The following is a 27,699-nucleotide window of genomic DNA, read 5'->3' as shown; positions in this document are numbered from 1 at the left end:
ATGTACAACAAAGAATACACACTTTACAAAATTAGTTCAGAAAAGTCTCTAACAAACAAACAAACAATTACTACTACAACAAGCAGCCCCAACAATCCCTGGGGAGGGAGGAATCTAATTTCTGGAGTTGCCACATTATAATTTTCAAAATTTCCAGTTTTCAACAACAAAAAATTATGAGGCATGCAAAGAAACAAGAAAGTATAGCCAATACATAGGGGAAAGGGCAATCAATAGAAATTGTCCTTGAGGAAGCCTAGGTATAGGACTTACTACACAAAGACTTTAACTATTTTAAATATGTTTATAGAGCTAAAGGAAATCACATACAAAAAATCTGAAGGAAACTCTGAGAACAATATCTCATGAAATAGAGACTCTCAGTCAAGAGATAGAAGTTATAAAGAGAAACATATAGAAATTCTGGGGTTAAATTGTACAATAACTGAAATGAAAAATTCACTAGAGGCACTCACTAGAAAATGTAACCTGACATATGAGTTCAATTGAGGTTATCTAGTCCGAGGAACCAAAAGAAAAAAAAAATGAAGAAAAATGAAATAAAAAGAGCCTAAGACAACTGTAGGACAATACCAACCATACCAACATATGAACATATGCATAATGGGAGGCCCAGAAGGAGAGAAAGAAAGGGGCAGAAAGAATATTTGAAGAAATAATGGCTGAAAACTTCCCCAATTTGATGAAAAAACATCAATCTACACATCCAAAAAGGTCAATGAACTCCAAGTAGGACAAGCTTAACAATATCCACAGTAAAACACATTATAATAAAACTGTCAAAAGCCAAAACCTAAGAGAGAATTTTGAAAGCAGCAAGAAAAAAACAACTCATCATGTACAAGGGTTCCTGAATGAGATTAACAGGTAAATTCTCATCAGAAACTATTAAGGTCAGAAACAGTGGGATGACATATTCAAAGTGCTGAAAGAAAAAACCACAATTGTTAACTAAGCATTCTCATCCAGTAAAACTATCTTCGTAAAGATAAACTAGAAAACCTAAGCGAGTTTGTCACTAATAGACATACCCTCAAAGACATCCTAAAGGGACTCATTCAGTCTACAATAAAAGGACACTAGAGAGTAACTTGAATCTACATGAAGAAATAAAGAACACTGGTAAAGCTAACTACACAGGTTAATATAAAAGTCAGTATTAATAATTTTTAAAATGTTTTATTCCTCCTTTTTCTTATTTAAAAGACAACCATGTAAAACAGTCATTATAAATCTACACTGATGCGCACAGAAGTTAAAAAATGTAATTTGTAATAACAATAAAGGGGAAGAGAGAGCTATATAGGAGCAAAGTTTTTGTATCCTATTGAAATCAAGTTGGTAGTAATCCTAACTAGATTATTATAAATCGTTCACTGTAATTCTCAGAGAAATCACTAAGAAAATAATATTCATAATAGTCAAATGTGGAATCAATCCAAATGGCCATCAGTGGATGAATGAATGAACAAATTGTGGAGTAATCATACAGTGGAATACTGCTCAGCAATAAAAAAGAATAATTAATGCATGGAACAATTTAGTGAATCTCACAAACACTGTGTTGACCAAAAGAAGCCAGACACAAAAGAATAAATACTATATGACTCACTTTATGAAGTTCTAGAACTGACAAAACTAATCTATGCTGATAGAAATCAAAACAGCTCTTTTCAAAGTGGGGTAGAAATATGACTAGAAGGAGGCACAAGAGCACTTTCTGAGATGATGGAAATGTTCTCTCTCTTGATTAGGGTGGTAGTCACCTGAGTGCATAAATTTATCAAGCATCATTGACTTGTCCGCTTAAGATTTGTTCATTTTGCTGAGTACAAATTTTGTGCCAATTAAAAGTATAGTATATCTTGTGGTTCATGAAATCAGTCTTTTTAGTACAACACCCAAATCTGTAATGTAGTACTGGGGAGAATATTCTTCATCATTTTGTCAGTGAAGAAACAAAATTTTAAAATACTTTAATCTTGAATTTTTAAAAATGGTTCCGGTCATTGATTCTAGGAGCAAATACTGTTTCTCCTTGCAAACACCACTTCCTCCAATGTGCTAAAAAGCAAAATTTGCCATGTGTATAAATTTCTTTGTAAAGATATATTGTCTTCTTGCAAAGTCCACTCTTCCCTCCCCCCCCCCAAATAAAACCATGTATTTTGTGTTTTGTAAAATTTTAGATAATTTTTATGTGGGCACATTCAACCAGGTCTCTGCTAGGTTCACAAAGGGTTCATGTTCTTCATGGAAGTACTGCTACTTAGTAGATTTTTTTTTTTTAAGATAGAAATACCAGTCAAGATACCTTTGCTTCAGTAGCTGCTAAAAGTTTATTTCAGAAGCCTCTGACAGTGTGAACTTCTATCCAAGGGATAGGGGAGGAATTTTGGCTGCTGTGTGTGCTTCCTTGTCTCTAGTTTATACAGAGTTGGATTATTTGTGTGGTAAAGCATGCAATTTGCTCAGCAGGGAACACCTCTTTGCTTTCTCCAGCAGGGTTTTCATTATATTACCTAAAAGTGGTAGGTGCATATTTTGTTGACGTTTTTCATAAAATCTTTTTTAAAATCTTTCCAATGAAGGGGTTCCCAAAAGGGTCAAGGGTTGTCAAACACCCTTACTCAAATTCCATTCACCAACATCTCCTTAAGTGAAAGGTCTTATTTTAATTTGAGACATCTTAATAAATAGACACCATTCATTCTATAAATACTCACTGAGCACCAACTGTATGCAGGATCTGAGGTGGGGAGAAGAATAGCCATGCCTGACCTCAAAATCTCACACTCCAGTAATGAGATTTCTTTTAAAAATGAGAATCAGTTTGGACCATACGATATTGTCATTTTTGTAGGTCAAAAATAGTAGATTAACAGTGATTTCATAGGATCAACTTAGTGTAATCTGGGGGGAAAAGTGTTCAGTCCAATGCAGTCCAGAAGAAAGGAGTGATCACTTTCAGATGGGGTTTTAAGGGGGTGGGAAAGAAGAGAAACAAGAGAAGTCGCTGCCTTTTTGTGACTCGTTTCTTTGTTCCTTTTGTGGTCATCACGAAAATTCATTGGCTGCCAATCCAGATTAGATAAATACTTCATTTGTGCTTCAAGGGGGAAGAAATGTAAAAATAAGAGGGATGATATATAAAGAGAACGTTGGTGTGGAGCCACTCACAATCTGAGCCTGTGAGTAAGGCATTGTGTGACCCTGAAATGTCTCTAATTAGAGCGCTTATTACCTGGGGCGGGGTGTGGGGTCCTCTGCATCTGAAAACTGGGGAATCTTTGTGGGGGGGGGCGGGGATGCATAGAGCTCTTAGAATTGTAAACAAAAGTATTTGTGTGTTTGGATTGGGATATTACATGCATTTTTCTGGGGGGGTGGCAGGTGACATGGGAAGAGAGTTTATAATGTTCATCAGATTCTCAAAAGGTCTGTAACTCAAAATAGGTTAAGTACCGTATAGGTATGTACACACAGATTTTGAACATGAATTGGTATACTTGGAGGGAGACTGCGATCAGCTTCATGATGTCCAGAGGAGGAAAAGCTCACTTTCAGTGAGAGGGATCAGTGAGAGGTTTGGGAGGGAAGTTTGGCATCCAAGGTTAGTAGATTTTTCTACAGTGGATTTGGTGAGACATAATGAAATGTAGAACAATCACAGTGTCAGGGAGGATGGAGAGGCGAGAGGCAGTGCAAGAGCTACAGAGATAGAATTAGAGAGATTTGGCAGCTGACTAACTGAGGGGCCAAGAGAGATGGAGGATTTGAAGTTGATGCTAAACTTTTAAGCCTGGGTGAATGGGAAGATCAGTTTCCCACTCAAAGAAGTCTAGAGGTGTCAAATATTTCTTTATAAAAATCATGCTTCTGTTTTCTTCTCTTTTAAAAAAAAAAAGCTGGACTGACACTTTAGCTTTTTAACTCTTTATAATGGAAAATTTCAAACACATACAAAGTAGAGATAATAGTATACTGAACTCCCTTGTCCCCATCACCCAACTTCAATAATTCTGAATATCCAAAGCCAGGTTTCTGGTTTAGCAACAACATAGCCTAAAATTAAATTCTCCAATAGCTCAGTTCTCCATGGGTAGAGATCCCCTATGATCCCCTAAAAGTGTATATAAAATTGTGTGTGTCTGTGTGTGTTTGAAGATCCACACAGAGAAAGGATCCATAGCTTCTGATAGGTTCTATGACACGGCCCCATCCCATGCCTTCCCACCACCCTCCATTTCATAGGAAGTCCTGCTCATATAAAAAGAGAATTTATTTAAGACATGATCTCTGGAAGCTTGGATACAGGTTAAGCATTACTCTTGAAGAGTTACTCTGATTCTTCAAGACTAGAATATTAAGGAGATAGGACACCAAATGAGTACATTCTCATTTGAGGCCAGGGAGGTCTGGAAGATGGAATTATGCCCACAGAGGATCTGTCCAGATGGGTGTGGACTATGGACCTCCCTGCAAGCACTGGTTGCTTAGGTATGTGCTGAAGTTGTAGCAAGTTGGAGGAGAAAGATTAACAAGGAAATGGGTGTTGATTATATACAGAATCTTCATTTGTTCACTTAGCAAGTATTTATGGACTGTATATTAGGTACCAGGCACTGTGCTAGGTCCCAGAGGTACAGAAACAGTCTTGACATGTGTGAAACTTACATTCTAGTTGGGAAGACAAATGTCATCCAAATTATCATAAAAATAAGCACATAACAGTACAATATGGTAACTACTAAAAATGAAAGACACAAGGAATAACATGTGCAAATGCCCAGTGTTGGGAATGAGCATGAAACTGTATCTACACCCTTAATCATGGCCGCAATTAGCAGGAACTAAAATCTTAAAAGTAGCTGATGCTCAGGTTGTTATTGAAGGCCGTAGTAAGGAGTTTTGTCTTTGAAAACTATGGGAAGCTTTTAAAGCACAGGCTCTGGAAGGAGGGAAAGTAAGTTGACATGATCAGCTCTGCATTTAGAAAAGATGACTCTGCCTGGTATGTGACTATCAGATTTTGAGAGGGGACACAAGTGCATAGTGAGTGACCAGTTTAATGGCTATTGTAGTTTAGATGAGAGATGGTGAGAGATGATGGCTTATGTTAGGGTGGTGGTGATGGAGATGAAGTGAATTGGATGGTGTGGGGTATGTTAGTCCACCAAACAATTTTGACAACCCATTGCCATGGAAAGTATGAGCCCTCACTCTGAACATAAGTAAAATAGAGTTTCATGGTAGTTCAGGTGTTCAACTAGAGTTAAAGCTCTGGGACATACCAAAAGCCACATAGTAAGTGGTCAAGTCAGGCTTTGAGCACAGATACAGGCTCAGGTTGTGTATAGCACAAGATAATAACCACTGATTAATTCTTAAAAAACAGTTGATCAAGTGGCCCTGTGTAGTCTTAGCTCCAATCAACACAAGATATCGACTATGCGCTATGTAGAAAACAGAACTATCCCACAAAAGTAGCCTCTAGTGTACAAAGAAATAAGCACCACCTCAATATGTACAATCCATTCAATGAATACATTCTAAATATTGAATAGATACTATTGAACCTAGCACTTGGCTCTGCAAAATTGCCAAGGGCAATTCACAGTGTGGATATGCGGAGAAGTCTGTTTGATAGGGTGATTTCTAAGGATGCGGATAGGGGGAAAGTCAGTTGTCTTAGGTGTAAGTAAAAGAAGCTTAATGATTCCTTCTCCTAAACCAAAAAAGTAGCAAGTCTGTTGATTTCTCTCTTGTCTCATCTTCTGCAATGGTGTGGTTTTTTTCCCCCTCTCTTTTGGGGCCTATATATGACTGTCATTAATAAAGGGATAGAGGCCCTTTAAGACTAAGCTAGCTGAGTAAGAGAATCCAAAAATGCCATCCTCTAAAGGCCTTTAGTTTCTGGAGGAAGTTTGTGCACAATTCATCTCATGAGCCTCAGTTTACAATAACCCTCTGATTGGTCTGGCTGATCCTGCTCTGCCAACTCTCCAGAATCTCTGGCACCTTGAATGGGCTAGCTGACAGACGGTGCTTACTTCTCAGATCACCACCCAGCTACCTGTCTTCCATCTCCATCCTTTCCTGAACCTTGCCAGCCTCCCATTCACTGTCTGCCGTCTTTACCACTGTCCATTTCTGGGTTTACATCGTTTCTTAACATGGCCTATTGTCCTTCATGTGGCATCATTGGCAATCCTTAGAAGAACATTCTCAACCAGTGGTTTTCAGTCCTTAGTCGTGTGTCAGAATCACTTAGCAGATCTTTGAAATGGAGATTCCTTGGTCTGCTTTTGTGTTAGATTCTCTCGACAGTGATTCCCAGGTGTACGCATTTTTAGAAAGCTGTTTTGGAAGCAACGGACCAGTTTTTGGAATCCCTGCAAACTCTTTGACTTCTGTTCTACTTAGAGGTTTCAGATTCCCAGAGGAGGAAAGATGGGTCAGCGTGTTGCCCTTTATGAGCCTCTTAAGAAAGAATTTACAATTTCCTCAAGCATGATACTGAATTAGAATAATAGTACTAACCCCAGTTGATACAGAAAATATATTATTTTCATTCATGATAACAAATCCCATTTATTGAGTTCCTGGTGTGTGTGTGCCACCATGCTAAGTGTTTTTCACAGTTTCTAAAACTTAATCTTTTCTTTAAAATCCCATGAGGATTTACATTAAACAGATGAGAAAAATGGCACTCGGAGGTAAGCAACTTGCCCAGGAGGAAGTGGCCAAGTTAGGATTTGAACCCAGGACTCTCTGACGGCAACATTCATGCTCTTAGCCACATGGCCATCAACTCATAATAAGCAGGTGGCAGAACTGAGAACCAAATGAAGGTCTCCGTCCTCTTCTGGGTGCTCTGGTGCTCACTATAATGTGTTCCACAATGTGGACCAGATATCCCCTCTGTGGTTGCTGGGGGAGTTAGGGCAGCTAAGACCCATAAAGAAGGATTTGATCTTATTGGTGAGTCTCATGAAATGGTTGTGATAACAAACCTGAGGCAAAATCGTAAGTGTTTTGTACATCCTGGCTGGTTTTAGATTATTTCAGCCGTACAATTCCAGTTAAAGTCTCAGCCACTTCCTCTATTTTGCCGCAATGCTGTTTACTCACTGTGAAACCCCCAGGCGACTAGAGATTGCCAATACTGCAGGTGAATCTCCGGGCAGCAGCAGTGGTCCCTTGATGCCACTGTCTTCCTGACCACTATAACTCCCGCGGTCTCTTCCCCCTTGGTAGGCAGGACTCTGTGTCCACTAGCACAGCCGGCTGCTTTTGTTCAGACCTAGAAAGAGTGGAAAAAACACAAAAAGGTACCCTCACCTTCACCGCTGTTAAACTACTGTAATCAAAGCAGAGTGCTCTGCTAGTGACAAGAAGTTGATGGATCTGTGGCAGAGTTCTAAGAAGTGGACAAGAAAGCAAAAGGATTTTGTAACAGATGGGATTCCTGTTGAGTTATTAACATTTGTATCACAGGTTCTATTTCTGCTACATTCACCAGGGACAAATAACACAGTAGCTCTGATCCTGCTATTCAAAAGGAAGTTATAAGGTGATGTAGTACAAAGGCTACCCATTATAAAAGTCCCATTGAAATGCAGTATACTCTTAATTGTTCTAAAATTCCTCATAATGAAAATAAACTTATTTTTAAATGCAAAACTGTATTTTAAAAATAACTTGTATATAACGTCGGCACCAAATACTTATAGTAAAATTTGTTTTTTTGCATTTCCTTTCCCATTGTGCATATACTATTGATACATTTCATCTTAAATTGTGTTACACAGTATTATCATCACAATAAAGCATATAACGAACACTTACCAGTCAATAGAAAGGACTTACCCATTTCTGATTATCTATGGAAATCAGATTATAGTATGGTGCTTCCTGAACAATCATATCTTAATGTAAGGGGTAAAAGGTACAACACATACAGACAATGGAGACGGTGCAGTCGGATGGACCATTCAGCCATAGAATGGCCCCATGCAAGGATTAGAGACCTCTCCTTTGCCACCTTCTAAGATGCCTCCTTGATCCAGTTTGTACAAGTAGAGAGATACTGAAATAATTTGACACTGGCAAAGTGTCTGTCAACTGTCTGAGGTGACAAATGAGGCGTAAGTGAGTTTTCTTTGTCACATCTCGAGACACAAAAGTGGGAAGGGCAATTTCGGGTTAATCTTTCAGGAGAGTCCAGATACAGAGGCTGATACATTCCAAGCTGCTTCTGTTCACAGGGTGGCAGCTGGGAAAGATGGGACTTTATATCTAGTTGCCCCTCTCAAGAAACACAGGTTTCTGATTTCCCGCTTCCCGCCATCTGAGTACATAGATGGACGTTACTTCTCAAACCGAGTCCGACTTAAAAAAAAAAAGTCCTAGAAAGGCAACACCCTGAAAGCTTGCCTTTTATTTTCTCCAACATCTGAAAAACAGTTGTCTCAAAAATTTTTCTCGTTGTCTTCGGAGTTAACCATGATTCTTCTCATGACCATATCAGGAAAGCTTCTGGAAATGCTACCTAACCTACCAGAAGTTTCTTCCCTGAGCTTAATTGTATACCCACAAGAAAATAGGCATTTGGGATTTAGGTGGAGGGATCCACTCACTAAACTTGACTGCAGGCTAAATCCAGACTTCTGACAACTTCCGTTAAGGAAGACATGAGTTCTCAGCACATTATTCAGTTTGAAAAATCTGTATTTTGACTCCTTAGGTTTTTTGGTTTTGCTTTTGTTTTTGTTTTTTTTGGACTCAGAATCATCCCAGGATACCAGGGCTTCAGAGGTAGAAATGATCTCAGTGTAATGACCACAGAGTAACTTTTCAAGGCCATTTTTTATCCTAAGTAGAAGCTATCAACAGGCATGCCAGCCTCCTGGAGAAGGGTAGATTCTCTACATGCACTTTGGTGTGTATTGAAAACAGTCCTCCTGAAGCGAGTTAGTGTTTTCTAGAAGCATTTGCCTAATTAGCTCTTTTAACTTATTCTTCACTGAAGAGAACACCGGATACTTGACAAAACTTATGTTCTGTCGAGTGTTAGCATAGGTACCATTCGCAGAATTCTATGACAATTAGTTTCTATTGTTGGTTGTCCAACTGTCTGATCAAACACCAATTCTTCCACCATCTGTTTGGAAATTTCTGACAGGAGAAATTGAACCTGGCAAGGCAAACATTTCCAGCCTGTCTTTGGACAAAAGCATATCTCTTGTGGGGTGGTTTCCTCCTCCTTTTCTCCCCAAGTTTGCACATAGCACAGTGCTGGTTTGGAGGGTGAAATCCACCAGAAAATCAGCGACTGGGCTAAAGAAGTAGTATTTAGGACACTGCACACATTCCACAAGACAGAGCTTTAATCGAAGCTAAATGTTACATTATCAGTGGCAATGAAATTTGCTCACAAAGTTGGCCTCATCAGTGTTTCCACTCCCAACTATCTTTTTCCTCCCTGCTCCCTTATTTTTTTCCCTTCTCTTGGCTCCTTAGAGCTGCAGTAAATCCTGTTGTGAAATAAGATGAGTTTGAATAGCGAAAGCATTGAGATTTCACATTCTGCAGCATAACAATGAACTGCCTTATGTTAGAATTCAAGCTTGTTAGTAAGGCTCACAAATATTATCATCTCCTGTGGTGGCAATTTCCTATCTATCCAGGGAAGTGGTTTTGCTACCAGAGCCAACATCAGCCATGCCTTGTGAGCTGCAGATGGGCTCTCTTTGCCACAGTTCCACATTCTGCACTGCACGACGCCCATTCATACTGGTACGCACGGGTGTCATCATCTGTGATGGATTGTACGGTGGTGTCATATTGATCACATGACGGGAAAGGTAGTTCAAAAGTGCCTCTCTTTTTTTTTTTCGAGAGGCAAAGCCTGTTCCAGAGAAGAGGGCCAGTGCCCAGGCACAAGCCTACCAGGCCTGTGGGCTGTGTGGAAAGCAGCAATGCTATGTCCAGGTCTGAAAGCGAGGTGGGCAGACAGGCGGGAGGCCTTTCCAGCTAATCGTGACTCTTTTCAACAGCCTGCCTATTCAGTAGCCTTGGAGATGCCACTTATCTCTAGTAGCTGTGCTCCAGCTTAGCCCTGGGAGTCTGGGGAGAGTGGAGTTGGAGCGTGCATGGTCAATTTCGTGGGTAGGAAACACTTGAAAGATGACAGAAAATTCATTCTGAGACTACCAAACAAAGGGATTGCTGTCTTGGAGTGCCATCAATCTCTCCCTCCCTCATCTCCCCTCCTCTCTACCTAGGGGGGCTTAGAGTCTTTGAAAAAGCCAGAGAAGAAATATATTATCCCACTTCCTAACAAATAGGGAGGAGCGGGCCAGATGAGGAATTTTTTGTGGGGTAAACTGTCCGTGCTTGGAGTGAAATGGGAAACCATTTTTGTTCCTTTTTTTAATATTAAAGTTCCTAAGACAAAAATGGGTCAGCAATTCAAATACATAGAGAAGGTTAACCCTACGCAAGGAGATTTTTTTCAGTTGATTATCAGAATTAAACTCTAAACCTTGGAAAGCCTGGAATTTGGCACTTTTCAAATCTTTATTGAGGGCTAATTACTATGCCTAGTTAGGATATAGATGAAGAAAGGTGTCAAAATTGACAGAGAGATCGGAGAAGAGATTAATATGCTGATGAGAAACATGTTTGCATTCTCCTAACTCAAAAATAGTTTTCTAATTGGGGTTATGAAAGGGACACTTAACCTCTGCGGGGCTCTGGAATGGAGGTAGATATTTTGCTTTCTAATCATCAAGTCTGGCCTTGAATGTAGGCTGACCATAAATTCCTGCTCTTGGAGGAATGAAACCTAAGGTAATACAGGAATGTAAGGAAAAATGTGTTTTCATCTTTCCAAAAAACTTGAATACTAACAGCAAGAACAATGCTTTTGAATAGTTTATCCTCTCAGAAGGAGAAAGGAGATTGCTAGGAATAGCTCAGTAGCAGCAAGAGTCCTGTCGGGGGGCTCATCTATTCCCTCACCACAGGAACTCTGAGAAGGCAAGGAGTATCACCAAAATTGCATCCCTTGGTCCCATGGGAGAGATGACAAAGGCATCAGTTTCAGGACTGAGTGGCTTCTGGGAAATTAAGGACAAAGACTCGTGAATTTGAAAATGGCTCCAGTCTCTTTTCTACCTGTGTTGCCCTAGGATTCCTTTCCCCAAGAGAAAGAGTTTGCAGTCAATATAAATTCCATGTCATAGTCAATGAGTAAAGAATCCAAATATTGACTTCGACTCCAGGGGCACTCAGCTGCAGCAACAGCAAAAGCTTTCTCTGACGTCTGTCTACTCCTCTTGATCGCTATCCTACTGTTCTCCCTTCTCAGCCAAATTCCTCACAAGAGTGGTCTAGTCGAGATTTACTGTTTCCATTGGCCTGTCTCCCACTTACTTCTCAACCCACTGCATTCTGGTTTTCCTCCCAACCCCCAAAATCCCACCATCCCCCAACACAGCCACCCAACTACCATGACTCCCTTGAGGATGTCCCGAGCATGGTAGCCAGTGGCCTGCATGTAATAAAATCCCAAGTGCTCTTTTTAGCCTTGTTCTATCTTGTTTGACCTCCCACGTGCAGTTGACGTTTGACCTTCCTCCTTCAAATTCCCCCTTCTATTGGTTTCTGTTACACTGCCCTCTACTTGTTTTATTTCTATTTATCTGATCACTCCTTCTCAGACTTTTTCTAAGCTTCTCTTCTTCTGCCAAGTCCTTAAGACAGGTGTTCCTAAAAGCTATCTTCTAGGTCTTATGCTTTTTTACTCTACATGCTCCCCGTGGCCTAGCTCGTATATTCACAAATATAACTTCATTCCTGACCTCTCTTTTGTGCTTCAGTTCCCTATATCTATCTAATTGGCATCTCCACTTGCATGTCTTAAAGATACCTCAGGCTCCAAACTCTTAACACCGAAATCATCTTCCTCCCCAAACCAGCTACTTGTCTTGTATTTTCTACCCTGATAAGTGACACCACCACTGACCCCAGTAAGCTACCCAATCCAGAAATCAGGTGCTATCCTTGATTCTTTCTTTTCCCTGTTTTCCCATATCTAATTTGAATATATTCTCTCTCTCAAATCTGCCCAGTCAGCTCTATCCCCATGCCAGGACCTCAGCTCAGGTCACCAACACCTGTAGCCTGTCCATTACAACAGTAGCCTCTTAACTCTTTTCCCCTCACCTCTCCTTGCCCTGTTCCAATTAGTTCTGCCACAATATAGTCAGAGTGGTCTTTCCGAAGTGCAACCCTGTTTCTATCCCATACATGGCTTCCTGTTACTGCATGATAAAGTCTAAAGTTTTTATTTTTTTTAAATTTTTTATATGATACATTTTTATATGTAATAAAGACTTAAGATACACACACGTGATTCTTTTTATTTTTATTTATTTTTTATAAATTTATTTATTTATTTATTGTATTTTTGGCTGCATTGGGTCTTCGTTGCTGCGTGCGGGCTTTCTCTATTTTGCGGCAAGCATGGGCTACTCTTCGTTGCGGTGCGTGGGCTTCTCATCGCGGTGGCTTCTCTTTGTTGTGGAGCATGGGCTCTAGGCATGCGGGCTTCAGTAGTTGTGGCTCATGGGCTCTAGAGAGCAGGTTCAGTAGTTGTGGCGCACGGGCTTAGTTGCTCCGCGGCATGTGGAATCCTCCAGGACCAGGGCTCGAACCCGGTCCCCTGCATTGGCAGGCGGATTTTTAACCGCTGCGCCACCAGGGAAGTCCCTAAAGTTTTCAGAATGTGTTACAAGGTTCCCCATCATATAGACTTTTCCTGTCTACCCAGTCCTATCTCTTACCTCACTTCCCTTTGTGTTCTACATTCCAGTTATGCTTAAGTTTTTTTCAGTTTTTTGTTTTGTTTTGTTTTGTTTTTCAAAACTGCCAGGTTCTTTCTTTCCTCTGGTCTTTCATACTTGCCATCTTCTGAGAACAGTCTCCGCCCCTACCTCACCTCTTTTCCTCCTAGCAAATGCCTTCCTGATTCATCTGAAGTGCCATTTCCCCAGAGAGGTTTGTTAGGTTCTAGTGCAAAATCTGCTTTCCCCTGCATAACACTTATTGCACTTTTATGCAATTACTTGCTTGTTCTCCTGCTAAACTGTAATCTCTGTGAGGGTAAGAACCTTATATGTCTCATTCATTACTTTATCCCTAGTGCTTAGCACAAGTGCTCAACACACATTTGTTGAATGATTGATTGGTATTGTGTGAGAGGGTTATGGGAAAGGACGTGTGGGAGGACTACTTACCTGTGCATTATCTTGGGAGAGTGGTTAATGGTCAATGAGAAATGCCAAGAGTTACTCAAGTACTTCGTGATACTTTCTGGAGGAAACTGCTCTTAATACTTCAAGAATTATAAACCCGAAGGAGTAAGTCTACTTTGGATTGGGGATACAAAATCATTGTAATGATCATTAGGACATTTGAAAGTGCTATGTCCACGTAGTAGAAAGACTCTCCTCCAGAATCAAGGGTAGCAGAACAAGAGTGCAGGCGGTAGAAGTAGGTCCTGAGTCGGGGAATAAGGGCCCTGGTGAGTGCCTCTGTAACAGGGGGAGGACACCAGCTGTAACAGTGGCAGAGAAATCAATGATGAGCTCAGTTACCATCTAAACAGGAATTGCAGCTGCTAGTGTCATTGCAGTAAGCCACTAGGAGCCTTTGGAAAAGGGCTGCTAATTTGGGGGACTCTTTGCATTTCCCTGGAATGAAAATTTTGTTTTTTGTGTCAGGGACATAGTAGGAGACTCTTTGCAGTTAGGATTCTTAATTCCATTCGCCAAACAGAAATAGTGACCACTTCCTCTGAGGAACATGGGCAAGCCCTCCTTGCTTGCCTATTCTCTTTTTTTCATTGAGCTATCATGTATATGCCAGCTATCACCCACTCCTTTCCCATCCTGTGTTTCCATCTAGAGCTAATACAAGCTTTTCAAAGAGAAATCGCCCAGTCCCTTTCCCCAGACACAGTGATTCCTCAACTTCTGCTTACTTTCTAAACTCCAAATGGAAAAGAAAACAGGAAAAAAAAAAAAAAAAACCCTCCAGGTTGCAAAATAGATGCTGAAAATGCTAAAGATTCAGAAGAGAAATCAAACTTGGCACCTACACATTTCTGACTGAGCAACATACTTTCCCTTTATCTGAAGATATTTGATTTTGGAGTAACAAAGTTCTAGAGAATTCAAAACAGCATATTGAGCATGTGTAATGCCACATTGTCTTCTGTACCTTTACAAAGACATGCTGAGATGTGTTCCTTTGAATGTTCACACATGTGGTTATTTGAATGTATGATTCAAAAGGAAGAGGAAAAAGAAACAGAAGGGAAAAGACCTTGAGGTGATATTAAGCACCATGAAGCCAAATCACCTACACTTAATGGTTGGGCTCATCAGCTGCAAAGGGTTTTGCAAAAGTTTCATAAAAAGAAGAAAATGAATTCAAATAATAAAAAAAATTGGGAGGGGGACACATTGTAGTCCTGGAGAATTGTGGTAGCAGCCATTTGAGATTCTACTTTTAGATCCAGTTCAGGAAAAAAGGCTGCCTTACTTTTCAATACTGTATTATGATTCCACCCTTGATTATTAAATATATTAATGATGTATCTGCCTACTTTTAGAATGATAATCAATATCTTCTCTGAAAAGAGCCATTAATGCATAGCAAAGGTCATAAAGAATGAGCAAATGAGGTGGGTGATGTTCGTTTCCTACACATTCAGATCCACCATGGCCATGAACTAGGCTTCTGAGAAAGTATATATATATATATATATATATACTTTCTCAGAAGTATATATATATGTGTATATATATATACATATATATACTTATATGTACGTATATATATTTTCTCAGAAGTATATATATATGTATATATATATATACATATATATACTTATATGTACGTATATATATTTTCTCAGAAGTATATATATATATATATACTTATATGTACGTATATATATTTTCTCAGAAGTATATATATGTATATATATACATATATATGGTATATATACCACATATATACTTATATATATGGTGTTTTCTTTCACCATGATGCCATGTCAAAACAGCACTGAAAATCCTACAGTATGGGTGATTGTAACTATTTTTGTAATCTGGATTTGCATCTCCTTCTCTGTGTCTTTTCTGCTTTCTCTGTCTTCTCAGGATCTCTCTCTGTTAGTGTAAATGTGTGTGTGTGTGTGTGTGTGTGTGTGTGTGTGTTTCTTTCTCCTCCTTATAGCTGTCTATTTCTGTCTTATTCTAAAAGTTTCTCTTGGACTATGTAACTGTTTGTCTTAGCCTTTCTCTGCCTCTGTTAGTCTCTCATTTGCTAGCCTTGCTAGCCTCTGTGCATTTCTACTCACCCTTTGAAGACTGAAGGATAACTCACCTTCTCTGTAAAGCTTTCCATGACCCATCCTCCCTACTCCTTTCTGACCCCCTCCTCCCTTTAGTTACCTCTCTTGTAGCCCTTTCACGTTGGACTGTAATCTGCAGTGAGAAGGGACGGTATGGTTGACCAAGTTTGCCCTCAGAGCCAGTCACACATAATATCTAATGTGGTTGAAGAGTTCCGGAAGGGAAATGACTTCTATTCCGGTTCTTCAATACTCATCATTTTACTGTTGGAGCCTAGACCTGTTGTTACTAAAATGAGAAGGAAGGTGTGCTTCTCTCTGTCCATGGTCTTGAACAGTGGTTCTAAACCAGTGGTCCATGCAGTGGCATAATATTTTATCAGGTCACTTGTTGGGTAGAGCCATCCCCTGCTCCCTGACACTGTACTTATATGCTAGAATGATGTGCCTTAAACTTTGCTGTGCATCAAAATTCCCTGGGGAAGCTTGTTAAAAATACAAATGCCTAGATCCTACCCCAGAATCAAACTTGGGGCGGGGGATGCTGGGTATTTGTATTTTTAACAAGCTCCCCAGGGCATTCTGATGCTCAGTCAAGGTTGAAAATCAATCATTGAGAAGAATTTCTGTAGGTTAAACATTAACCTCTCCCTGGCCCTCATTTAAAGTAAGAATACTTCTTGCAGAGCAACACAGTAAGAAACCAATGCCTTGGTATGAATGAGTTTACTGTGAGGGTCTTCGAGGCATGAAGGAAAGCAATAACATGCGTTTAGTGCACACTGTGTTCCATACCATATGGCGGCCAGGAGAACCCTCCATTCCTATGGCCTTATGGGTAATGCTTCTTCTACTAGAGCAACACACTCCTAAATTTTCTTCCCACGCTTACGTATTTTCATCCCATGGGTAGGGTTGCTAGATAAAATACAGGATGCCCCATTAAATTTGAATTTCAGATAAACAAATTTGAATTTCAGACAATGTTGGGGGAGTAACTATGCCCTAAACACTGTATGGGTCATACTTATACTAAAAGTTATTCATTGTGTATCTGAAATTCAAATTTAACTCTGTGTTCTGTGTTTTCACATGCTAAATCTGACAATCCTACCCATGGGAGGAGGATTGAATTATCTGAGCAGATCCATTGGCCCATGTTTTGCAGGTGGGTAGAATTAGGAGGACATTCTGTGTAAGTCTGTCTGCTCTGCAGACCCAAATTCTCCTTTAGGTGAACCATCTCAAAGATTAGAGGTGGAGAGGAGAGAACTACTAAGACCATTTGGCTGCATGTCAAAGTAATATCCTTGAGTTCAGCATTGTCAATAATAAAGCTGATATTTTTATCTTCATTTGCCCTAAGCCTGTGTCTTATTTCTCATTTGGCTTTGAAATCAGAGATTAATTATTTGCTCCCATGACAACCACAATGGTTATATGATTTAATCTTTTTTTTTTTTTTGATGTGAACCATTTTTAAAGTCTTTATTGAATTTGTTGCAATATTGCTCCTGTTTTTTTTATGTTTTGGGTTTTTTTTTTGGCCGCAAGGCATGTGGGATCTTAGCTCCCCGACCAGGGATCGAACCCGCAACCCGCTGCATTAGAAGGCAAGGTCTTAACCACTGGACCACAATGGAAGTCCCTTATTTACTTTAATCTTAACAGTCTCTCTGTGAGGTAGGTGCTGTAATCCCCATTTTACAGTTAAAAAATGATGGGACACTGAACTAGGCAATGGAAGAAGCAAAATTCAGATTTCCCAGCACATGATTCAGCCTCAGGCATTTGACTGAGGTAGATATTTTCATCCCATTAAAGTGAAACTGACATCTGAATCTGTGTTCGATTTGGCTATTTATAATATACTAGCCTTAAACCATGAGAAAAGAAAAAACCCTTCAGTGCTAATAGTGCCTTTATCCAGTTTGACAAAAGGAAAAGTGAAGTATTGTCCTTTAACTCCCATCCTATGCTTTATGAATGCACAAAGAATTTTTTTTTAAATAAACAACAAGGCCACTGACCCAGATAAAAAGCAGCATGCCTAAGGGAAAAAATTCTCCTCCTCAAACATCAATTAGAAACGTTTATTAGTGGTATTCGATTGACAGTTCACATTTATTTCCAAGAAAAGAGAATGAATCCTCTTTAGGCCAGAATGCTTAAAAGACTGCAGGTAGGATGCAGCGCTTCAGAGTAATTGCTGAAGACAAGTGACCTTTGGAATCTAGCATCAGTCAGTTTCGGGAAGAGAAAGAGAATGTAGGCAAAAGACCTGCTCAAAACTCATCTTTAGATTTATTCAATGGCCCTTTATTTTAAGCCATGAATATATGCATAAGTATTAGCTTTCTAAATAAATTAAGGGTAGGTAGGAATAAGTAGTCACTTGAAAAATGATTGCATGTTGACTCTTGAATGTGGATCTGAATAGGAGTCTGTAGATCTACATCTGGATCTTTGAGTAAGAATACTGTTGTGTGGGTTTGGATGTTTCTACATGTACCTGCTATGCTTGACCTTGTAGCTTGTGAGCTCTCTCTCTCCCCTCAACAACTATGGTACAAATAAAACAAAGACATCTGATGTCAGGCCTCCCCAGCTGGAGTCACTAATGCAAGGGGTCTGCAGGTTCAGCCTGGCCAAGTTATTAAGGTAGCCCTGACCAGGGCAGAACATATAGAACATTAGAAAATATTAGAAAGTGTTAGCAATACTCTTTGGTGAGGGCTAAAGTTAGTGTTGTTGCCCTAGAACCGTTATCTCTTATACCAGCCACAACTCTTAGACATCTGGGTGCTGCTTCCCTACCCCACCCTTCAGATCAGACCACTGTGCTATCAATTCCTGCTGAACCAAGCCCAAGGTCATTATTCCTCCCTGGATATTCTACATTGGAATTTCAGTTATTGTCTTCAGATGTAAGCTCTATGCCCTCCTCTTCCATATCATTTATTTCTTTATCATCTTGTAGCTATTCTTCATTTTCTGTGTATTGAATTATATTCTAGTTCTTACCGGATGATCAATTCTCAATACCAGGCCTGTTGATGCTCATAGCAGAAAGTTCTCACCCTCTCTGCCCACAATTGTACAAACATTAGTCCGTGAAGTATATGAGATTTTTGCCTCAGATACAGAAAGCTCACTCATCACACTTCTGTTGCACTAGCTATTATACAAATCCATGTGATGCAGACATTCTGGCTTGCATGGACACTGACATAGTCTTTGCTGCTGTAACAGGGCTTCTTTTGGTCTGCTGTGGTTTTAAGCAGAAATAAGAATATCTTCTTGGCTAGGGAAATTTTTTCTCCATTCTTCAAATAGCCTTTTGTGTGTTGCTTTTAGCCTTTCCATAGGCTTGGGGGACCCAAGCCATAGTTTTTCTTTACCACTGCGTATACAATGTATACAACATGAGTCTTAGGCAAATTGTGAAATATCTTTCTGTGGTGCCATCCACCGCTTATGCTCAAAAACCCCTGAACTCCTAGAAGGGTTTCAGCAAAGCATTTTTATTTTTTTAAATGTTTTAAAAAATATTTACTTATTTATTTGGCTGCGTTGGGTCTTAGTTGCAGCACGTGAGATCTTTGTTGCGTCATGTGGGATCTTTCATTGTGGCATGCGCGCTCTGCACTGCGGCGCGTGGGCTTCTCTAGTAGCAGTGCGCGGGTTTCTCTCTAGTTGCGGCGCACAGGCTCTCTAGTTGTGGTGCGCGGGCTCAGGGGTTGAGGTGCGTGGGCTCAGTAGTTGTGTCGTGCAGGCTCTTTAGTTGTGGTGTGCAGGCTCTAGAGTGCACCATCTCAGTAGTTGCAGTGCACAGGCTTAGTTGCCCTGCGGCATGTGGGATCTTAGTTCCCCGACCAGGGATTGAACCTGTGTCCCCTGCATTGGAAGGCAGATTCTTAACTACTGGACCACCAGGGAAGTCCCCAGCAAAGCATTTTTAAAGGCCAGGCGAAGGAAGAGCATCACATGGTACATGGTCAGCTTGTGCACGATTCTCTGATTGGTTGATTTTGAGGTAATAGGATGGTTAACATGATCGATCCATAGGTGCTCATGATCATCAAGTAGTTAATTTCTTCCATTTGGTGGTGGTTTTTAGCATCTGAAAAACTCAGGAAATATGCATGAAATACAACTATCTATGTACTTCAGAGAGGAGCTAAAGCAGAGGATATGGGGGAGGGATCTATCCCAGGAAGGCCTCATAGGATCCTGCTCGGCTACATCCCCAGGGCCAGCACAGAGCCTAGCATATAGAAGGTCCCGTAAATTTGTTGAATGAACAAATAAAGTAGGTTCTATTATAAACCTCCTGTTTTACAAATGAAGGAAATGAGGTGCAGGGAAGTTAAGTGGCTATTCCAATGTCACACAACCAGTAAATGGTAGAGCCAGGTCTGTGATAGACCCATCTCACTCCAAAACCTGCATTCTTAGCAACTATTTCATACTGTGTCCCTTTTCAGCAAACCTGTTCCCACCCATTGGGTCCTCAACAGCCCCACGACCTCCACTAGAGAATCCCAATTGGGCTATCCACCCGAAGCAATGCCCATGCTCCCTTTATGACACCAAAAGGATCTGCATCGTGAATGCCATCATCCCTGTCACCTCACTTATACTAAGGAGCTCGTGGATTAACATTCCCGTTTGAACTTTAGGGTTTCGATCTAGTCATTTAAAGAGGTAAATAGGAGTGGCAATTCCAGTCAATATGGCAAGCCACTGAAGAAATATTTCTATCCCAGGACATTTCAATAGGACATTGAATCAAAACTCATGGGTGTCCTGGTATTTAGGGACATTGTGAGGCACAATCACTCTTTCACTACATTTAGCACATTAGTATAAAAATGTGGTGAATGAATCCCTTAGTGGTGTGAGTAAGGTAAGAGGTGATGCACTATAGTAAATTATCACATGTGACAGGACACCATGCAGGGTTCTGTCAGGGGGTGCGGAGGATCATGGTACAAAGCTGGATCAGGCAAGGTCCCTACCCTTCATAAGCTTACAGTTTAGTTTTAGAGCTAAGGCAATTTAAGAGTGAAATCAATTCCATGATACATGAGCTGTCACAAGGCTGTCTGTGATTAACTTCCAAATGAGTAGTCCAGTCAATGAAGGCTGAGCTCAAAGGCATAAGACTTCAGTGTGGACTGGGAAGGCTTAGTTGCCTCCTGGTATCTGGCCCATTATTTTCAAAGGACTTACCATTCAAATGTTACCTTTTCCAAATGGGCTTCAGAATATTTCTTTATTAAAAAAAAAAAAAAAAAGACTATTTCTTTATTCAAAACATTGCTGTGTCTCTGTGACAGAGCAATGGAGTACCCTTCTGCTAATGACTTCCCCGTCTACATTCTATGTCTCTCTATATTAAAATGAGAGTCAAATGCAGCTGTTGCCATACTTGTGGATCAGTTTCACCTACTACAAATACAGATTCCTGGGCCCAGTTCCAAACCCACTGAATCAGAATCCCAGTAATTAGTATTTGAAAGAAAGATCTGTTTTCATTTTGAAATATTTATGGATGAAATGTGCTTCAAAATAATCCAGGGGTTGGTTGGATGAGATATAAATGAAATTAGATTGACTATGGGTGGTTAATTGTGGAAGCTTAGTGATGATCATCTGGGAGGTTGTTTTTTTTTATATTCTCTCTTTTTTATGTGGTTGAAGTTTTCATAATAAAAAGCTTAATAAAACTAAAAACAAAAGAGTCTATATTTATCACAGGCCTCCTTCCATTTAGATGGAACCATCAAAGGTAGAGGCAGACACATGAAAAAAATATACTGGCTATTATTCTGCATAGAGCTAAAGTCCAGGACAGAAAGGTTTTTGGTTTGGTTTGGTTTGGTTTGGTTTGGTTTTGCTTTGTTTTGTTTTGAGGGGGGGCAGTGAAAAATAGAAGTCTTTCCAATGAAGGTAACTAATAAGTAAACAGTCAAGAGGCTCCTTTTGAACAGTTACTAATGGCATCATTCAAATAAGAAACGAAGAGTGATGATGCTAATAGCCATTTGAAGCTCAGACTTCACTCATGAGGTAAAGGGGGAGGCTGGATGAGTTGATTTGGGGGAGGCATTTCCAACATTCACATTCTAGGATTCAGGGGGTTATGTTGGCATGGCAGGTTTAATCATTCTCGTTTTATAAGTGTGGCTACAGAGGTTCAAAGAAGTTGAGTCGAACTTTCTTTTAAGCTGCTTTGTTTCTTTAGATTACTTTGAACCTACCAGTGTTTTCAAAGCCTTAGAACAGGTTTCACCAGTCTGGACACTTCATAGTATACAAAAACTTTGCTGGGATAGAGGGTTTAGAGTTTGAAAAATCAGGATCAGACTTTAGATTTCTTTGATTAATATTGGTACAGCTTCTTTGTCCTGGAGTAATAACTGCTAGAAGGTTGAGTATTGGGTTCTATCCCAAGAAGTAAGGGAAATGTTGGCAGTGTCCCCAAGCTTTGGACAGATCTAGCAGAGAGGCAGATTCATCTAGAAAAGGTACATTTGATAAGGTATGAACATACAATTGATGGTTAAAGGCTTCTTTTGAAACATTTGAGCAGAAATGTTTCCTGTTTTGAAGGATTATGAGTTAAGTGTTATCTTGGGTGTGGGTTTTCCTCACCAGGGCTTTAGATGACAGCATGGAGCTATTCTTCAACTAATTCCTAGGAGTGTCATTTTGTCTATCAAATACTTTATACATATCAATCTGGAAATTTACCCATCACCTCACAGAATCATTACCAGCCTTTTCTACACACAAGCCAACATCATAGTATTGATGCAGTTGATAGCAGCAAGTCTGAAGGAGTACATTATCTCAACTGTGACTTATCTTTTCAATTAATTGAGGGCTAAAGCTCTTCTGATAAGGAAGTAAAGTTGATCTTGCAAATACCATTACACAGGGAATGAGGAGACCTGTGTTCTTATTTCAGCCTCTGTTTGATCCGCATTGACAGCTGGACTTCAAAAAATTTTTAAAGTTGATCCATGTGTTAGACACAGTCAAGTTACAAAGAATAGTGACATCCTCAACATATCTCAGTTAATGAATGTTTACTGTAAATAAATGAGCCACACATACCTTCTAAAGAACTTGACCATCGTTCCTCATACAACAGTAAGCTCGCCTCTCACAAGGAGTATTCTATTACTCCAACTTCTACTGCTCTGCTGTGAGGTTAGCTCAGCTATTGTGTCTCTGCTGCTACTTATCCCACTACTGACCAATGGACTGGGTTTGAGTCTCAAATTGAGACTCCCCATGAGTAAGGATCTGGTTAGGATGCTTAGGCCAGTCCACCTTGGAGGCCGCTGGTCAGCCCATAAATACTGCCTTTGGGTCTAGCATTGCTCCACAGTCCAGTTATCTACAGTAAAGTAGCTAGGTCATGTAGTAACTCATCATCTGATCTCAGTTATCACCTCATTTTTGGAAATTTTTCATGCATGCTTTCGGTGGAGACTGGGAAAAAAGAGTAGGCAGGGAATAATTATATCTAGTGGACACTTTCCAAACTTTTCACAAATGAATTTTTACCAAACAGATTATTTTGTACAGCAGATGGTTTTATTGAGAAACTTAAAATTACATATAGAACAAAAACTTTGAGTATCACGAAGGAAGGAAATTTTCCAATAGGCTTCCTAATCATAGAGACTAATGGAAACATGTATAGAGGATGGGCTAAGATTACCTGAAAACCAAAGCACTTTGACAGAATATTTCCATTTTAAATTTTCAAATTAACTTTACTTTTGGTTGGCTTTTATTTCATATACCCATTTGCCGGTTGGACTAAAAAGGAAAAGTCATAACACACACACACACACACACACGCACACACACTCATTTGAAATATCATTATATTAAAAATGGCTTTGCAAACCCTGCAGAAAGCTACCCAAATTACTCAGAATCCACAGGTCCTGCCAACAGCATCTCAGATGTTGAAGAATGTCCCTTATTGCATCAGTTGAAAGAACAGTTAAAATAGCCACAATTGCAAACAAACAAACAAACAAACAGCAGAATATTTGAGCAGATAGAGGAATTGTGAGGCCAATCGGTTTTATGCTCTTTCTGCGGCATGCCTTTTCTCAGATGGACTACAGGGACAGCATGTGATATTAGAATGCTTGGAGAATTATGACCAATTAGAAAATCACTCAAATTGTCCAGCTGCTCTGTAGTTAAGGTTCTCACAGACAGAAGCATTAGCATGTCATGCCTCCAGCCAGAGTCATAGGATTCCATGTAAAGTTTCCCTATGCTGGGTGCTAAGGCAATCTACTAACTCAACCTGAGTTTTAAAAAATCTAGGTCTTCAATTATCCTCTAGCCCAAAGGTTCTGAATCTTTTTGTGTCTATGATTTTACTGGTTGATTCATAAGCTTACAGACAAGGAGTTAATATATTTCAACTCTTGGACCTATTTGAGCTGAAGCTTTCCAAGTTGTTAAGGTAGCTCTTCTGACCAATGCTGGCTCCACTCTTGTGTGAAATTCGGAACGGCATCTGGTGCTAAGAAATGACACATAACACACTACACTAGCCATCCATTCTCCATCACCATCATCAGCAATTTCATGTTACTGCTCCCCCTTAATTTCACTTCAAGAATTATAGTTACATGCATACCAGAAAGAGTGGGGTAGATAACTTAATTGAGGTACCATTGTTAAGTGTTTAGTGTAGAGGGCATTTGTTGGCTAAGGTGATTGATAACTAACAAGATTGAAACATGCTGAACTGCAACTGAACAACTTGAACAGGGATTCCATCATTACCTTCCAATGCCTAGGCAGCTTCTAGGACCATGCTATTTAGTGCAGAAGCCAATAGGCAGGAATATTCAGTGCCATGCTTGTTTGGCTCCCTGGCTGAGGGAGCAGGTCTAAGGCTTAAGGATTAAGTGGGTAGGTTTGGAATCCTATTACCTTGATTGGGGTCTTTCCTCTAGGGGAAATTTGAACTCATGTCACTCACACACTCCTACACACAGAGTCGGGATAGTGTTAGATTTGGGAGGAAAGTAGAGAAGCTTGGATTGTTGTGGTCTGCTCTGGAAGAAACAGAAGGGATTCATCCTGTCCATTGACTTAAATATTTATTAAGTGCTTCCTCTATCTGCTAGTCACTATGCTAGATACTGAGGATAGAGTGGTAGGCTTTGGGCCCTCAGGGAGCTTACTGTCTAAAAGATGAGTTGGGCTTTAATCAAACAATTACACAAATGGTAATGATTGTATAATCACAACGTGAGACAAGTATTCTGAGGAAAAGATACATGATCCTCTGAAAGGATCTAGCAAAGGAAACTGACGCACAGTAGGGAGCTCAGGAGGTTTTCCCTGTGGTAGAGACATTTGAGCCAAGATCCAAAAGATGAGTAGGGGTTAATTAAGCATGTGTTTGTGTGGGTGTGTGGGGCAGGGAAGGTACAACGGGAAGGGCATTCCATATCCATGGATGAGCATATGCACAGGCTCGGTAGCAGGAGGAGATGGGGTTTGGTCATAGAACTGAAAGAAAGCTAACATATCTGAAGCACAGAGAGCCAGGGGACAGGGAAGCAAGATGAGGCTGAAGAAGTAGGCAGGGCCAGACTATGCAGAGCCTTGTAGACTCTGATAAAGAGTTTGGTGTCTAGCCTAAGAGCAACAGGAAACCATTGAAAGCTTTTATTTAGGCAGGCGATACAACCAGAATTTTATTTTTTAAAGATCATGCAGGTATCTATGTGGAGAATGGACTACGGGGCAGCAAGAGTGCAAGTAGGGAGACCAGGTAAGAGGCTAGGGCAGTAATCCAAGTGAGAGAAAATGGTAGATGAGGTCCTGAATAGCCTAATCGAGGAACTTGCAGTCAATGAATAAATCAGCAAGGAATTACTCGGCACCTATCTAAATATGCATGGCTAGCTCTACTCATCATCTTGAAGGGAGATTCATCTTCAGCCTCCCACCTCTCTTTTTGGCAGCCCGGCTTCTATCCAATGATCAAGAATTCCAATTTAATGGAGCTGAGTTAATAAGGTGTTACTTTATTAAAATTATTAGCATTTAAGGAAATCTGGAGAAAGAATTGATTCAAGTGCCATTAACTAGTGTTTTCACATAGAACACTATTTCTCAATCTGTGATCCAAGAGAAGTTAATGCCACAGAGTCTCCTGGAGGAGTGGGAAAGGGGAGGCTTTATGAAAAATCAAATTCCTGGGCCCTACCCCAGACCCACAAAATCAGAATTTTGTTGTGGGGCTCAGGAAAGGACATCCTTAATGGGCTCCCCAAGTACTTCTATGAACATTAAAGTTTGAGAACCACTGCATATGGAGGCTAATTTGGAGATTGAGTTTGAACAAGGCAAATACCTGTGACAGAAGAAAGGAGGGGGCATTCCAGGTTGAAGGTGGTCCTGAGAAAATGTCAAGAAGTAGAATCAGCCAGTTGAGCACAAGGAAAGAAAGTAGTGAGTAGACTGACTTCGCTGGGATGTGGAAGCTTTGATGGGAGCAATGAGAAATCATCTGTAGTAGGAGAAGGGAGAAGAGGAGGGACAGCATGCCTAAGAGAGCCAAGCCTGAGAGACACTAAATGAAGGGATTTCTGTAATCCCAGAGTCACCAGATGAGGGGCCTGTGGGACTGCAAACTTGGAATTTCCCTCTCCCATGAAATGGAGGGAATGTTAACACCACTTACTGGTCACATAGCAACAATAGCCAACCTTACTGAGCTTGTACTGTGTGCCAGGCATTTGGCAAATTATTTTAAATACATTGCATCATTTAATACTCACAGCATCCCTATGAGGTAGATACTATAATTATCCCCATTCTACAGATGAAGAGACTGAAGCACAGAGAGGGAAAATAACTTGCTTAAGGTCACACATCTGGTAAGTGGCTAAACCAGAATTCTAATCCAAGTCTATCTCTTGAGACTACAGCTTTAGTTACAATGCTGGGTTACTCACATCACTTCTAACTTATGCCCACAAGTGTTCATAGTCCTCTAAATAAGGGTGCCTTCGTTCTTTGGGACATGATAATGATTATGCATGATGGAGGCTTGGCCCTGCAGGTCCAAAGACAATTCAGGCCATAAGCAGTCCTGGCTAAGGCCTGGATAAGCACACAATCTCATGCAGAACTCCTTTGCAGGTTGATGATGGTCCACAATCAGGTAAGTGTAGCTGTTGAGAGTGAGCATTTGGAAACCTTACAGCAATTTTACAGAGTACTTTTATGTCTGTTTATGCTCACCAAAAAATGGGGGTTTTATTTTGCATGTCTTTTTTTTATTATATTTTTTTCTAGAAATTTTTATTATATTTTATAAAAGTATCTACAGATTGAAAATTTAAAACAAATCAAGACCAAAAGCATGGTTCTTCATTCCAGATGGTTTGTGACGCATGGGTCTAGTGGATATAAGAAAACTGTAAACAACTAACAATACTAAGGTATTTTCAAGCTCAGATATGGGTGGTAAGCTGACCAGTGGAGCTGATCTGAACCTTTATTTTGACATGGCAGCCTCTTCTACTTTACAGAATCAACCCCCTTGAGAATTATTATGACAGATTACAATGTGAAACCAGCCCTTTTTTTAATAGACATATTCTTAGAGGTCATGCATTCAATTCTGGGCAATTACTGTCAGTTTAAACATTCAAGATGAAAGAAGGAAGTGTATAATTAATCAACCAGAGGCACATAGATCCTGAGCAGTAAAGATTCGATGGGATCGTAGACAGAATAGAGGGAATAGGGAAGGGAACTCCTGTCGTTTTTCATTGACACTATCCCCACAGTCGTATGTTAAAGAATCTTAAAGACTTCCAATTTGTACTTTTGCTATAAACAGAGCAAGATGGGAGGGAAATGATACAGTAGCATTGAAGAAGTCCTCTTCTGGCACTGTTTATTTCTTCATTCATTCAACAAATATTTAATGTGTACCTATTACCTCCCTGTCTCTCTGCTTGGCACTTGTGGATACAAAGATACAAAGATTACATAGCTGTCCTCAAGGAGGTCACAGTCTAGTAGAACAACATGGAGACAGTTATAAAAAACTTGATAAGTAATAAAAGAAAAATGATTCTCAAGGGGCTGTATGTTTCAGAATCAAGGTGAGAGAGAAATAGTTTGAAAGGTCATATCAGTACTCTATCAATCACCTTAAACGTAGCAGA

Source organism: Balaenoptera ricei, chromosome X (assembly GCF_028023285.1).
Source record: "Balaenoptera ricei isolate mBalRic1 chromosome X, mBalRic1.hap2, whole genome shotgun sequence".
NCBI lineage: Eukaryota > Metazoa > Chordata > Mammalia > Artiodactyla > Balaenopteridae > Balaenoptera > Balaenoptera ricei.
The sequence above is the reverse complement of the archived record's forward strand: the minus strand, read 5'-3'. Positions refer to the sequence as shown.